Here is a 16,425-nt window from a genome sequence, read left to right as displayed (position 1 = left end):
GGCAATCCGTCATGGTGACCACTCAGCTATCGGGGCGGACATCGTTAATTAATTTGTATATTGCAAGCGGCTCGAATATTTTTGTTGACGACAGTTACGATTCTCTAGTTGAAGATGATGAAACCGTGTCGCACATGGATAAGTTTAGCGACCATTAAGATGAGCCTTTTTTCCTTTTGCCAGACGTACTGCGGCTGTGAAGAACTCGTTGCGAGATTGTGTTTGAAATCAGTGCCGGTGTGGTGGGGGTAGCGAGCGGGCGTGCGTCGGATGGCTCTGGCAGCTGTGGGCTGGGCTGCAGTCCACACGGAGGCACCAAGGTGAAGGCAGCGGTGCGCATCGGCAAGTGAGTACACTCGCTGCGGCTGACCATAGCGTAAGAAATGCAGTGGAGGGCTCCGCCGCTACCTGTAGTACGTAGTGGTTCAAAATGGTTCAAATGGCTCCGAGCACTATGGGACTTGACATCTGAGGTCAGCAGTCCCCTAGACTTAGAACTACTAAAACCTAACTGACCTAAGGACATCGCACACATCCATGCCAGAGGCAGGATTCGAACCTGCGACTGTAGCGGTCGCACGGTTCCAGACTGAAGCGCCTATAACCGCTCGGCCACACCGGCCGGCTGTCTCTTTTTCATTCTGTATCTGAATGTGTTCGTTAATATCTTTCTTTTGCCTTTGGAGCATCCACCACACTTCCTTTTGTGTTCCATAAAGATGTTTCCAGGAAACAATAAGATTAAAATAAATTCCTCCCAAGCACGTTACACCAAACGACAGTGCAAAGCGTTCATCGTTGTCACGCAATCTTCGTCATCGAAACACTATTATTGCTTTTGACCTGTCCCAGACACGGAGGCACGGATCCAAGGAGGAGGTTGGTGGGGACGAAGAGAGAAGAGAGTCCTGGGGTCACACTGCACTGCGACCACCCCCACCCCCGGCCCCCCCCCCCCTCCCCGCCATAAAAAATTTTTGTTACAGAGGAAAGTGCTCAAACGTGGACCATCAATCGTTTCTTATTTCTAACAAAATTCTAAAAATTAAATTTTTAAAGCGTGGAATATGTACTTCATAATGTTACCCACCATTAAATTTTTACTCTTTTAAAATATAATTAAAAGTTATCAGAAAATTATTTTCTTAAACCTTTACTCACAAGGGAACCTCCCCATCGCACCCCCCTCAGATTTAGTTATAAGTTGACACAGTGGATAGGCCTTGAAAAACTGAACACAGATCAATCGAGAAAACAGGAAGAAGTTGTGTGGAACTATGAAAAAAAATAGTAAAATATACAAACTGAGTAGTCCATGCGCAAGATAGGCAACATCAAGGGAAATATAAGCGTAGGAGCGCCGTGGTCCCGTGGTTACCGTGAGTAGCTGCGGAAAGAGAGGTCGTTGGTTCAACTCTTCCCTAGAGTGAAAAGTTTAATTTTTTATTTTCAGTTTATGTGACAAACTCTTATATTTTCATCACCTTTTTTGGAGTGATTATCACATCCACAAGAAAACCTAAATCGGGCAAGGTAGAAGAATCTTCTTACCCATTCGCTAAGTGTACAAGTTAAGTAGGTCGACAACATATTCCTGTCACGTGACGCAAATGCCGTCACCAGTGTCGTATAGAATATATCAGATGTGTTTTCTTGTGGAGGAATCGGTTGACCTATGACCTTGCGATCAAATGTTTTCGGTTCCCATTGGAGAGGCACGTCCTTTCGTCTACTAATCGCACGGTTTTGCGGTGCGGTCGCAAAACACAGACACTAAACTTATTACAGTGAACAGAGACGTAAATGAACGAACGGACAGATAATAACTTTGCGAAAATAAAGGAAGTAAAATTTTCAGCCGAGTGAAGACTTGAACCCTCGTTCCATAGCTACTCACGCTAACCACGGAACCACGGCGATCCTAACCTCATATTTTCCTTGATGTTGCCTATCTCTCGCATGGACTACTCAGTTTGTATATTTTAGTAATTTTTTTCATAGTTCCACACAACTTCTTCCTGTTTTCTCGATTGATCTGTGTTCAGTTCTTCAAGGCCTATCCACTGTGCCAACTGATAACTAAATCTGAGGGGGGTGCGATGGGGAGGTTCCCTTGTCAGCGATTTGAGAAAAATGGTTGCCAAAATAGGGTCCCTTGTAAAATAATTCTAATAATACACAATATTAGTAAAAAGTACTAAATCACAGAACACATCATATAGTTTCAGAGTATAATATAACTTCTTACCGGAGATTTTCTTTGCTGAATCCAAGCGCCCCGCTTTACGACGCCCCTGTAGCCTTGTTTTTCGGGAGCCATCCGAGGTCTGACGTCACACCGAGCTAAATTACGACGGAACCGTTAGCCGTTAGCTTTCCCAAGAACAGAGCTCAACAGTTCCCTTCCGCGCTGCAGTGAGCGACACACCTGCCGCACGGCAGATTAACATACTGCATAAACCGTACATTAGAAAAAAAGGGGGAAGCAGGACAAACAAACTTCCTACATACAGATATCACACAGAAATTTAACCGACACTCATTCCACACGTAAAGGAAAACTGTGCAATGCCGCACTTAACCATTCCGTCTCAAGGTCTGCTTTGAGATACGTGCTCTGTAGATTAAACATGTTACCGCCAGACGAGCGAAACAATAATGATCTAAAGATAGGGAAGTGCAATGTTAGACTTCAAGCTGTTTTCGTATGATACTTGAATGTGCAAATGTGTGTGAAATCTTATGGGACTTCACTGCTAAGGTCATCAGTCCCTAAGATTACACACTACTTAACCTAAATTATCCTAAAGACAAACACACACACAACCATGCCCGAGGGAGAACTCGAACCTCCGCCGGGACCAGCCGCACAGTCCATGACTGCAGCGCCTAAGACCACTCGGCTAATCCCGCGCGGCTATGACAATTGAAGGCTACCATCTTGCAGTTTAACGCCTCATGTATAGGACATCAGATACTATATGTCAGAACGAGTATGTTGTAATTACCATAAAGGAAGCAACTAATATTAAACTTTAACACTTCCGGTTATTAGTGTGGGAGTAAGTTCCCGATGATGTCACTCCTTTGATAGGAATTTGACAGTGATAGTGAGCCAGTGAGAAGGAATAGGGTTATATTTCATAACCAGTAAGATTGTTTATTGCTAGGTAGTAGCAGTTATAATTATTGCTGTTCAGTTTGTAAAGTAACACTGTATTCGTGTAAGTGAATGACGGTCGACAGTCTAATTAGGGAAAAGTGATCCAAGTTAAAATACCGTTAATCAAGAAAACTGACTGCTATATATCACTTTATTTTAAACTGGAATCTGTTTTGTAAACGAGTCACAAAACCAAGTCACAATGAAGGAAGTATTGCCCACACTTTCTAACGTGGGCACCTCAGTTCTGCTGCAACCCGTGCTCACTCAGGTACGAGCAGCCCTTAGCGGCTCGCCATCTTATCATATTTACAACTTTTCATGACGTCGCCTTTCCGGCTTAGATTTTTTAGAATGTGACGTGTAAGTACTGCATCTCTTTCCAGTCAGTACACACTTTAGTTTATTAATGTCTTATATACCTATTATGTTTTAGAACTGTTAGTTTAATTCTCCCCCCATGAACCATGGACCTTGCCGTTGGTGGGGAGGCTTGCGTGCCTCAGCGATACAGATGGCCATACCGTAGGTGCAACCACAACGGAGGGGCATCTGTTGAGAGGCCAGACAAACATGTGGTTCCTGAAGAGGGGCAGCAGCCTTTTCAGTAGTTGCAGGGGCAACAGTCTGGATGATTGACTGATCTGGCCTTGTAACATTAACCAAAACGGCCTTGCTGTGCTGGTACTGCGAACGGCTGAAAGCAAGGTGAAACTACAGCCGTAATTTTTCCCGAGGACATGCAGCTCTACTGTATGATTAAATGATGATGGCGTCCTCTTGGGTAAAATATTCCGGAGGTAAAATAGTCCCCCATTCGGATCTCCGGGCGGGGACTACTCAAGAGGACGTCGTTATCAGGAGAAAGAAAACTGGCGTTCTACGGATCGGAGCGTGGAATGTCAGATCACTTAATCGGGCAGGTAGGTTAGAAAATTTAAAAAGGGAAATGGATAGGTTAAAGTTAGATATAGTGGGAATTAGTGAAGTTCGGTGGCAGGAGGAACAAGACTTTTGGTCAGGTGATTACAGGGTTATAAATACAAAATCAAATAGGGGTAATGCAGGAGTAGGTTTAATAATGAATAAAAGAATAGGAGTGCGGGTTAGCTACTACAAACAGCATAGTGAACGCATTATTGTGGCCAAGATAGACACAAAGCCCATGCCTACTACAGTAGTACAAGTTTATATGCCAACTAGCTCTGCAGATGATGAAGAAATAGATGAAATGTATGACGAGATAAAAGAAATTATTCAGGTACTGAAGGGAGACGAAAATTTAATAGTCATGGGTGACTGGAATTCGTCAGTAGGAAAAGGGAGAGAAGGAAACATAGTAGGTGAATATGGATTGGGGGGAAGGAATGAAAGAGGAAGCCGCCTTGTAGAATTTTGCACAGAGCATAACTTAATCATAGCTAACACTTGGTTCAAGAATCATGAAAGGAGGCTGTATACATGGAAGAAGCCTGGAGATACTGACAGGTTTCAGATAGATTATATAATGGTAAGACAGAGATTCAGGAACCAGGTTTTAAATTGTAAGACATTTCCTGGGGCAGATGTGGATTCTGACCACAATCTATTGGTTATGAACTGCAGATTGAAACTGAAGAAACTGCAAAAAGGTGGGAATTTAAGGAGATGGAATCTGGATAAACTGAAAGAACCAGAGGTTGTAGAGAGTTTCAGGGAGAGCATAAGGGAACAATTGACAGGAATGGGGGAAAGAAATACAGTAGAAGAAGAATGGGTAGCTCTGAGGGATGAAGTGATGAAGGCAGCAGACGATCAAGTAGGTAAAAATACGAGGGCTAATAGAAATCCTTGGGTAACAGAAGAAATATTGAATTTAATTGATGAAAGGAGAAAATATAAAAATGCAGTAAATGAAGCAGGCAAAAAGGAATACAAACGTCTCAAAAATGAAATCGACAGGAAGTGCAAAATGGCTAAGCAGGGATGGCTAGAGGACAAATGTAAGGATGTAGAGGCTTGTCTCACTAGGGGTAAGATAGATACTGCCTACAGGAAAATTAAAGAGACCTTTGGAGAGAAGAGAACCACTTGTATGAATATCAAGAGCTCAGATGGCAACCCAGTTCTAAGCAAAGAAGGGAAGGCAGAAAGGTGGAAGGAGTATATAGAGGGTTTATACAAGGGAGATGTACTTGAGGAAAAAATTATGGAAATGGAAGAGGATGTAGATGAAGATGAAATGGGAGATAAGATACTGCGTGAAGAGTTTGACAGAGCACTGAAAGACCTGAGTCGAAACAAGGCCCCGGGAGTAGACAACATTCCATTAGAACTACTGATGGCCTCGGGAGAGCCAGTCCTGAAAAAACTCTACCATCTGGTGAGCAAGATGTATGAGACAGGCGAAATACCCTCAGACTTCAAGAAGAATATAATAATTCCAATCCCAAAGAAAGCAGGTGTTGACAGATGTGAAAATTACCGAACTATCAGTTTAATAAGTCACAGCTGCAAAATACTAACGCGAATTCTTTACAGACGAATGGAAAAACTGGTAGAAGCCGACCTCGGGGATGATCAGTTTGGATTCCGTAGAAATGTTGGAACACGCGAGGCAATACTGACCTTACGACTTATCTTGGAAGAAAGATTAAGAAAAGGCAAACCTACGTTTCTAGCATTTGTAGACTTAGAGAAAGCTTTTGACAATGTTGACTGGAATACTCTCTTTCAAATCCTGAAGGTGGCAGGGGTAAAATACAGGGAGCGAAAGGCTATTTACAATTTGTACAGAAACCAGATGGCAGTTATAAGAGTCGAGGGGCATGAAAGGGAAGCAGTGGTTGGGAAGGGAGTGAGACAGGGTTGTAGCCTCTCCCCGATGTTATTCAATCTGTATATTGAGCAAGCAGTAAAGGAAACAAAAGAAAAATTCGGAGTAGGTATTAAAATTCATGGAGAAGAAGTAAAAACTTTGAGGTTCGCCGATGACATTGTAATTCTGTCAGAGACAGCAAAGGACTTGGAAGAGCAGTTGAACGGAATGGACAGTGTCTTGAAAGGAGGATATAAGATGAACATCAACAAAAGCAAAACGAGGATAATGGAATGTAGTCAAATTAAGTCGGGTGATGCTGAGGGAATTAGATTAGGAAATGAGACACTTAAAGTAGTAAAGGAGTTTTGCTATTTAGGGAGTAAAATAACCGATGATGGTCGAAGTAGAGAGGATATAAAATGTAGACTGGCAATGGCAAGGAAAGCGTTTCTCAAGAAGAGAAATTTGTTAACATCGAGTATAGATTTAGGTGTCAGGAAGTCGTTTCTGAAAGTATTTGTATGGAGTGTAGCCATGTATGGAAGTGAAACATGGACGATAACCAGTTTGGACAACAATCGAATAGAAGCTTTCGAAATGTGGTGCTACAGAAGAATGCTGAAGATAAGGTGGGTAGATCACCTAACTAATGAGGAGGTATTGAATAGGATTGGGGAGAAGAGAAGTTTGTGGCACAACTTGACTAGAAGAAGGGATCGGTTGGTAGGACATGTTTTGAGGCATCAAGGGATCACAAATTTAGCATTGGAGGGCAGCGTGGAGGGTAAAAATCGTAGAGGGAGACCAAGAGATCAATACACTAAGCAGATTCAGAAGGATGTAGGTTGCAGTAGGTACTGGGAGATGAAGAAGCTTGCACAGGATAGAGTAGCATGGAGAGCTGCATCAAACCAGTCTCAGGACTGAAGACCACAACAACAACAGTTTAATTCTGAAGACGAAGCTCATAGTAGCTTCGAAACCTGGTCAATTTCGACTTAATATTTGTGACCGAGGGCTGATTTGTTCTAATATAAAGACAATTATCTTTATACATTACAAATTAGTAACGGAGGAGCGCAGTGAATTTGGACAAGAAGTGGCTTTCTGTTGAAAGACAGCAACATAGAAATGACCATCACACTCTTATTCTAACTAGTATAACTACTGTTGGTTTATAATTGGAACATATTAGTCTTTTCAGTGCGCAGGACGTGAATGAAACATGAGGACCTTGAATGTATTATGATCTTACTAATTTATTGCCACTTATATTTATTAGAACACAAATGTTTCGAGACAGATTACTGCTCTTCACAAAAACCGACACTGTAAGAATTACTGAACTACTGATTCAAGTTTAAGTGGGGGTCCAGAAACTGTTACTGTCTGTTAACTGAGTTCAGTACAAACACTCTTGACCAGCCATAGTAAATATGCGAACACAATTGGATTTATTAGAATAATAGTAGTATTACAAACCTGAAAAGTACAGAATAGTTATGTAGATTTTTTAACTGTAAGGACGTAAATATTTCAAACAATCACCATTCCATTCTATTTCCTCAATATTGACAAGGATGCGGTACCGTCGCCGACTTTACTCACATTGACAGGACGTGTAAGGCACGAAAATGGTTCCAATGGCTCTGAGCACTATGGGACTCAACTTCTAAAGTCATCAGTCCCCTAGAACTTAGAACTACTTAAACCTAAGGACATCACACACATCCATGCCCGAGGCAGGATTCGAACGTGCGGTCGTAGCGGTCGCGCGGTTCCAGACTGTAGCGCCTAGAACCGCTCGGCCACCTCGGCCGGCTGTTAGGCACGACTACGACCTCATGATATGTAAACAGGAAGACGCAACTCTCAACCGTTTTCGAGAAAATCGAGTTTGAAAATTTTACGCGTATTTATGGAGTTTGTATGCTCGTTAATACTAAAGGAAGCGGCAGTCAAGAAACCGGCACTGTATCTCAACGTGTTTATTCTTTAATAAGAAATAAATAAATAAATAAATAAATGAGCGAAGTGTTCAACGATTAACTTGAAGGCGTGTCATTTTACGTCTGTCGAACCAAATGAAGGAGACAATGAGTTAGGAAAAAAGAAGAGAAAATAATTTAAGTGGTTAGTTACAGAAGTGCTAAGTCCGTAGATCGAATTTTCTTGCCTGCATTTGTCTTTCTTTTTGATTCATACAGGGTGTATCAAGAACAATCATCCGATTTGGCACGTCTATATTTATGAACTTGAAACACGCGAGGCAATACTGATCCTACGAATTATCTCAGGAGATAGGTTAAGGAAAGGCAAACCTACTTTTCTAGCATTTGTGGACTTAGAGAAAGCCTTTCACCATGTTGACTGGAATACTCTAAAATTCTGAAGGTGGCAAGGGTGAAGTACAGGGAGCGAAAGGCTATTTACAATTTGTACAGAAACTAGATGGCAGTTATTAATGCTGAGGGAATTAGATTAGAAAACGAGACACTTAAAGTAGTAAATGAGGCTTGATATTTGGAAAGCAAAATAACTGATGACTGTCGGAGTAGAGATGATATAAAATGTAGATTGGCTACAGCAAGGAAAGTGTTTGTGAAAAAAAAAGAAATTTTTAACATCGAGTATAGATTTAAGCATCAGGAAGTCGTTTCTGAAAGCATTTGTATGCAGTGTATCCATGTACGGAAGTGAAACATGGACGATAACTAGTTTAGACAAGAAGAGAATAAAAGCTTTTGAAATGTGGTGCTACAGAACAATGCTCAAAATTAGATGGGCAGATCACGTAGCTAATCAAGAGGTACTGAATAAAATTGTGGAGAAGAGAAATTTGTGGCACAACATGGCTAGAAGAAGGGATCGGTTCGTACGACACATTATAAGGCATCAAGGAATCACCAGCTTAGTATTGGAGTGAAGCGTGGAGGGTAAAAATCGTAGAGGGAGACCAAGAGATGAATACACTTAGCAGATTCAGAAGGATATAGGTTTCAGTAGTTATTTGGAGATGAAGACGTTTGGAAAGATTAGAGTAGCATGGAGAGCTGCATCACACCAGTATCTGGACTGAAGACCACAACAACAACAACAACAACAACAACAACAACAACAACAAATTCTGAAACTAATAAACATATACAATGAATTTTGTTTCTTGATGAACGGGAAACTCAAAAAGTTTTTTTTTTTTTCATACCTTTTCAATACGCCCTCCTTGAGATGCACGGCATATGTCAGGATTCAAGTTGTTCCCACACTGCAGAGAGCGTCTCTTGAGTTACAGCTTCCACTGCTGCTGTTATGCGATGCCTCAGTTCCTTCATTGTTGTTGTTAACAGAGACACATCAACAGTCTTTTATAAACTCTCACAAGAAAGAATCAGATCCGATGACGTTGGAGGCCAGTGAAGTAAGGCTGAATCACCTGATCCAGTGCAACCAATCCATCGTTCAGTAATACTTTGATCTAAAAGTCCCCGCACTTCCAGATGCCAGTGTGGCGGTGCCCCGTCCTGTTGATAAACCAAGTCATTCGAATCAGTCTTCAACGGTGGGAAAAGAACGTTCTCACGCCTTTTGGAAATATTTACTTCCTGTAACAATGTTCTCGACAAATAAAAAGATCAGACACCTTTTCTCTGTCAGATAATCGGGGACGTCTCGGCGATTCCCCTCTATACAAACTACGTGTTTCTCGGAATTGTTCCTGCCATCGTCTAATGCTCTGTGCTGCAGGAAGATCCACACCATACCTGGTACAAAAGTCACGTTGAACGGTTATTACTGACCCGCACTGCGCGAAACGTAGGACACAAAACGCTTTCTGTTGTCACGACATTACCACAACAGCTGAAGTGGGCGCATACTGCTGCTACCTAGCGCGAACCGTGTAAAACTCGGGAGTTTGCTCTTTCCATCAGTTCGCTCTTTAGGCACATCTCAAATAACATAGCAGTTATAATTTTTTTAAATCGGATGATTGTTTTTGATACACCCTGTCATAGTCTATCTTGAAAAAAGAAACAAAAACTTTTTCGTAATGAGGTTGGAAAAAATGGACACACAACACCTTTTAATCGAATCAGCATAGTCATTTTATTTATATTATGTTTGTTACGTGCGTGACAAGTATAATGTGTAACTTACGGAGCACCGCACGGATTAGGATGATGCTGATCGCAGAAACACGGGAAACTCATTATTGCGCTATACAGCACTTGCAGGCAACGGCCATATAGCAGTGGATACAGCGGTTTCCGTCAGATCGCCGGACTTCAGCGCTGTCGAGCGCGGCCGGCACTCGGATGGGTGACCATCCGGGCTGCCTCGCGCTATTGCCATTTTGCGGGGCAGCCTCGTGCTGCCACTTGAGTAGCTACTCAGTAGCGGCTCCGGTCCAAGAAAACCATCATAACGACTCGACCACACGTCTGTCCTATCCGCATCCTCGTCTAGTTCATGACACGGCGGTCGGATGGTTACGATGGGCCACTTGTGGTCTGAAGACGGAGTGCTTTTTTCATACAACACTTTTAATGAACGCCAAAGTTCTGCATGTGCATGGGTTTTTTTCAATGTGTGTATTGCAAAACGACTTCGGTTACGTCTGTAAGCCGTTCTTGGTCATCACACAATTTCGTGGCGTACCACGAATATCTGTTGTTAGCATTACGGGGAATTAAAGAAAAAAGTGTACCGGAAGCGAGATTCGATCCACAGACCTCGCGCTTGCTCGCTTTCTTGCGGAATCATTGGCTACTGGCGAGCATTCGAAGTAGATCGGGGCCGACGGGGTACACGGGCCCTTTAAAGAATCTGTGACATCTCACACAAGTCGCTTTGTCCGCCACGCTTCGCGAACGCTCGGTGCCCTGCAGGGCCGACGAGAAATCAAAATATAATTTAAAAAGTAACCACAAAAGGTCTTAACTTTGTCGTGTGCTATCGAGAGCTTGAATCCACTTAAACAAGCAATCAAGAATTTTTAAACTCGTGTGAAATAGTTACTCTCCTACGGTGATGGCTGCTGGCTCTGCAGTGTCACGTGCTGTGACGTACGCCTGTCTTTTTTGTGAGCCCCGGAATTAGGTAAGAACGCGTGAAATGTTCAAACTCTGTTTTCTGGAAAACGGTTCAGAGTTGCGGACACTGGACTCGCATTCGGGAGGACGACGGTTCAATTCCGCGTCCGGCCATCCTGATTTGGATTTTCCGTGATTTCCCTAAATCGCTCCAGGCAAATGCCGGGATGGTTCCTTTGAAAGGGCACGGCCGATTTCCTTCCCCTTCCTTCCCTAATCTGATGAGACCGATGACCTCGCTGTTTGGTCTCTTCCCCCAAACAATCCAAATCCAGAGCTGCGGCTTCCTGTTTCCATATGTTGTAGTCGTTTCTCCCTATGTAGGTCGACATCAATAAAATATTTTCGCGCTAAGTGGAGAAAGTCGGTGATTGAAATTTGGTGAGAAGATTTCGCCGCAATGAGAAACGCTTTTGTTTTGATGGTGTCCATCCCACATCCTGTATCATGATCGTGACTCTCCCCCTCCCCCCCACCTCCTATTACGCGATAATACAAAATGTGCTGCTCTTCTTTGTACTTTCTCGATGTATTCGTTAATACTGTCTGGTAAGGATCGCAGACCGCCCGGCAGTATTCTAAAAGGGGACGATTTTCTCGCAAGAGTCGCAAACATTTCCCGATAGTACCATCAATTAAGAGTTTGGTTCAAATGGCTCTGAGCACGATGGGACTTAACATCTGAGGTCATCAGTCCCATAGACTTATAACTACTTAAACCTAACCGACCTAAGGACATAACACACTGCCCGAGGTAGGATTCGAACCTGCGACCGCAGCAGCAGCGCGGTTCCGGATTGAAGCGCCTAGAACGGCTCGGCCACAGCGGCCGGCTCAAGTGTAGTGGAGGCAGTCTCTTTAGTATGAGGACTGTTCAATAAAGAATGATCATAATTTTTTTGACAACATACCTTTACTCAGCCTCATAATTTTGATGGTCCTTCTCAATGTAGTCTTCCATGAATGCGATGCACTTGTCCCAGCGTTTCCGCCAGTCTTCAAATACTTGCTGGAAACCATTTTTTGAGAGGTCCTTCAAACTCGCCTCCGCAGCCTTGACCACTGCTTCTGATCACTGATACGGCTTCCCACTAAGGCGTTTCTTCATGTTAGGCAATAGAAGAAAGTCACATGGGGCTAAATCCGGACTATAGCGAGGGTGAGGGATGCACTTCACGTTGATTTTTGCAAGATATTCGGCAACAACATGGGCAATATGCGGCCGCGCATTGTCGTGGTGCAGCATCTAGCCTGCTTTCCACGTTGTACATTTCTTTTTCAGTTAGCATGGATTCTAAATGTATGCCTGATGAGAGTTTATTGAGTAACGTAGCAGTAAAATACAGACCCTCGCTGTGAACAAGGAGGCTTAATTCTACATGAAAGATAAATTCTTATTTTGTGTTGTAATTGTATGTACAGAGTGTAATAGGTATATTTCTCTTGGTGACTGAGGAGGCTGCAATGAAAAACATTATTTACGTCATTTTCAGACTAATAATTATATGTACTACAAGCCATATGTTTTTAGATTGCATAGTACCTCCAAGTAAATGTGGCAAGAACAAGCCATTAATGCTTGTTTGCCCCTGGGCAGCAGGTCAGGTGTTGAAATGTGGATATGTGGAGATGTGGACGCAAAATCATGAGACTATACTGACAGGCGTAGTCCACTTAGTGGTGCAGTTACGACGATGTGGGAAACACCAGTTTGTAAAGTTTCTCACGTGTTTGTGGAAAGGAAATTTGTGGTAAGTTCCTATGGACCAAAATGCTGAGGTCATCGATCCCAAGGCTTACACACTACTTATCTAACTTAAACTAACTTACGCTAAGGACATCACACACAGTCATGCCTGAGGGAGGACTCGAACCTCCGATGGAGGGAGCTGTGCGAACCGTGGCATGGCGTTTTTGTGGGAGGACTGTTCAGTGCAGAGAAAAACGACCAAAACACTGATATGTGTACATAACAAGGTAACAGATGTGTAAATATTGTTGGATCTTTGTTGCCATTGTAGAGTCTTGTACCATGGGAAGCAAGGGAAAGGATGTTGTTTGTTGGCCGGTATCGTCTTTCTAAAACACCGCTGAACACATATATTAACAAGGTTCTTTAGTTACATAAAGAGGAAGCTACCTATCTTTAAGAAAGTCCATGTGTATGGTACAAGCTCTTTTGTAGTAGGCCACATTTGTCTCACTGCTGGTGAAGTACAAGTACCACTATGCAATGAATGACAGACGCCAAACTGGATTGCGAGTTGGTGCGTCGCCGACTGAGCCAGTGATTGAGACTGAGCTAGCGACAGATTGAGCCCTCCGGTCAGCGATGGAGATCTAAATAGTTGCGGTGGAGAAGGCGTTGGCGGCGTGTTGCTTGTCGGTGTGTCTGTGGCCTCTCTTCTGACAGGCGCACTTGATCCAGCGTCTTTTATCGATCTTCTTGCTACATCTTTGCCGACCATTTTGCTGGCGACAGCTTACGCCAGCACACTTACACCCGTTACACCCTGTACAACAGTCCAGCAAAATGTTATCGTAACTGTCACTTTGAAAAGAATGTAATGTGACCCTTTGGATAAAAGACAATAATTCCACTGTAGCCATCGCAATTCATGATGGTCACCTGGACATCGCAAAAGGCGGGACATGGTTCTTAATATGGTGTGTGGTCACCGGATGTTCTACAACGTACTCTCATGCTGGCCACAATGTTAGTACAGAGGTCTTGTGGTAGGGAGTTCCATTGTCCACCATAGCAGCTGGCGACCGCTGAATGGTCGGTGGTGCATGTCATCCCAATGCATCGCACACACGCTAGGTCGAATTTAAGTTGGGGGAATGGGCAGGCGAGTCCATTCGCCGAATATCCTCCCATCCAGGAGAACCTGCACATGCGCGTTGTCATCCATAAAAATAAAGTCAGGGCGGAAGGCATCCCTGAAACGATGCACATATTGAAGGATCACAGTGTCATAATAAAGGTAATTGCTAATTGTACCGTGCCTCAGCACACCATAACACATGGACCATCCAAATGATCTGTTCAACAATACTGGACATACCCTCGCATGGCGAGAGTTGGGACCCAGGGACACTGTCGAGCGCCCTGCCACAGAAACCCCTTGCTGAGCACTGATCGAAATTTCGGCTTCTCCCAAAAATATTGATTTCGGACGCAGTGCCAGTTACGGCAAAAAATCAGCCGAATTCTCGGCTCAGCCGAAACCACGTTTTCTGCACTCACGGATGAAGTCGAGTCGCGTTCGAAATGGATTCAGTCAGTGCTCAACCTCAGTCGGCGGGCCACCGTTTAACTATTATAGGAGTAGCTGCGTAAACTTTCCTGGCGTAATAATAGGTTGTATTCATGTGAAGTCTCCATCCGGAACATATCGTCACTTGGACACAATATTTCGGTGGTTCACCTGGCCGCCATCTTCAGGTGAGTAGGCCGTCGCACATCAGTTCCGGCAAGTTAGTGCGACGGCTTACTCACCTGAAGATGGCGGCCAGGTGGAACATCGAAATACTGTGTCCAGGTGACAATATGTTCCGGATGGAGACCTCACATGAATACAACCTATTATGGGGAGTCTTTCCTTGCATGTAAAAAGTGTTAGTATTTTGTTGATCACAATATAATGTAATCGTACCTGATAGTGATATTCTGATACTGAGTTAATAACAATTTAACTTACTCGGTATTGTACGTAATGGAATGGATTATGATATTGTTGTGCTGAATACTGTCGTATTAATGAGTTTCCTTGAAAGCGAGCTAACATGAGTTTAGAAAACATTGATCGTCTACTACACATCATCTTTTTCGGTTCAGTTTCCGTAAATCAGTGAGTCAGAACCGTGTTGTTATTTTTCGAATCCGCAGCACTGATTAAAGTTGGTCTACTGAATGTAAGGAATGTAGTAATATGAATTACTTAATTAGGAATGACGAACGGGAGATATGTCAGGTTGTTTGTCGACTGCAGAAACGGAAGTGAAGATGGTTGTTTGAAGAAAGAAGGGATTGTAAATGCTACTTATGGAAGCAAACAAATTATTCCTTTCTGCGTATTTTGTATTGTTGTGTGACATGCCATTAGACAGGTCTCGGCGTGTAGAATTTCGCAGTGTCTACTTGGCACGCTTGTAGTACACCTAAAGACTGTCTTCGTCTCCCTATACGAAGTCACGCAGGACTGTCACGTTTTTAATATGACGTGAAATTTTTTGTGGTAGCTATATCTAGTTCAGTTTACTTACTTTATAACTTACTTCAATGTTTTTTGGTATAAAATTTCATAACAAGGGGAAAAGAATTCAATTTGGAAGTAATTTAATAAAAGTACCATCAATTTATCCTTAAAGCCATTTTGCTCAGTTTGCAACAAAACACATTCGTTGGGCAACCATGAACCCTAGAGACAAACACTTCGTGGACTGAAAGATCTGTCAAAGTTTCATGGCTCAGAATATAAACAGGTTTTAAAACTTCAGTCAGAACTGGACTATTTAAAAAATGAAACCAATTTAAAGCGGGTGGATTCCACACTCTACTTGAGTACCGTCAAGGATGGGAACCCAAACTACTAATTCAGTCAACCATTCCGAGTTTGACCACTAAGTCTGCGCATGGACAGACTACCATGAAATTTTATTTTATTTTATTTTATTTGGTAATCAGTCTACTGACTGGTTTGATGCGGCCCGCCACGAATTCCTTTCCTGTGCTAACCTCTTCATCTCAGAGTAGCACTTGCAACCTACGTCCTCAATTATTTGCTTGACGTATTCCAGTCTCTGTCTTCCTTTACAGTTTTTGCCCTCTACAGCTCCCTCTAGTACCATGGAAGTCATTCCCTCATGTCTTAGCAGATGTCCTATCATCCTGTCCCTTCTCCTTATCAGTGTTTTCCACATATTCCTTTCCTCTCCGATTCTGCATAGAACCTCCTCATTCCTTACCTTATCAGTCCACCTAATTTTCAACATTCGTCTATAGCATCACATCTCAAATGCTTCGATTCTCTTCTGTTCCGGTTTTCCCACAGTCCATGTTTCACTACCCTACAAGCTGTACTCCAGACGTACATCCTCAGAAATTTCTTCCTCAAATTAAGGCCGGTATTTGATATTAGTAGACTTCTCTTGGCCAGAAATGCCTTTTTGCCATAGCGAGTCTGCTTTTGATGTCCTCCTTGCTCCGTCCGTCATTGGTTATTTTACTGCCTAGGTAGCAGAATTCCTTAACTTCATTGACTTCGTGACCATCAATCCTGATGTTAAGTTTCTCGCTGTTCTCATTTCTACTACTCCTCATTACCTTCGTCTTTCTCCGATTTACTCTCAAACCATACTGTGTACTC

At 42.9% G+C, this 16,425-nt stretch overlaps 1 protein-coding gene across 1 annotated transcript in view; it reads left to right on the top strand.

The window, feature by feature from the left end:
- Positions 1–311: 311 nt before the first annotated feature.
- LOC126210652 (mannose-binding protein C-like) overlaps positions 312–16,425 on the top strand; it is a 107,905-nt gene continuing 91,791 nt past the window's right edge. Inside the window, exon 1 of the mRNA XM_049939981.1 lies at positions 312–346. The gene's annotated coding sequence lies outside the window, so the exon portion shown is untranslated. The remainder of the gene's footprint in view (positions 347–16,425) is intronic.

Source organism: Schistocerca nitens, chromosome 10 (genome assembly GCF_023898315.1).
Source record: "Schistocerca nitens isolate TAMUIC-IGC-003100 chromosome 10, iqSchNite1.1, whole genome shotgun sequence".
NCBI classification, from domain to species: Eukaryota; Metazoa; Arthropoda; class Insecta; order Orthoptera; family Acrididae; genus Schistocerca; species Schistocerca nitens.
Note: the sequence above shows the minus strand (reverse complement) of the source record. Positions and strands in the feature narration are given on the sequence as shown.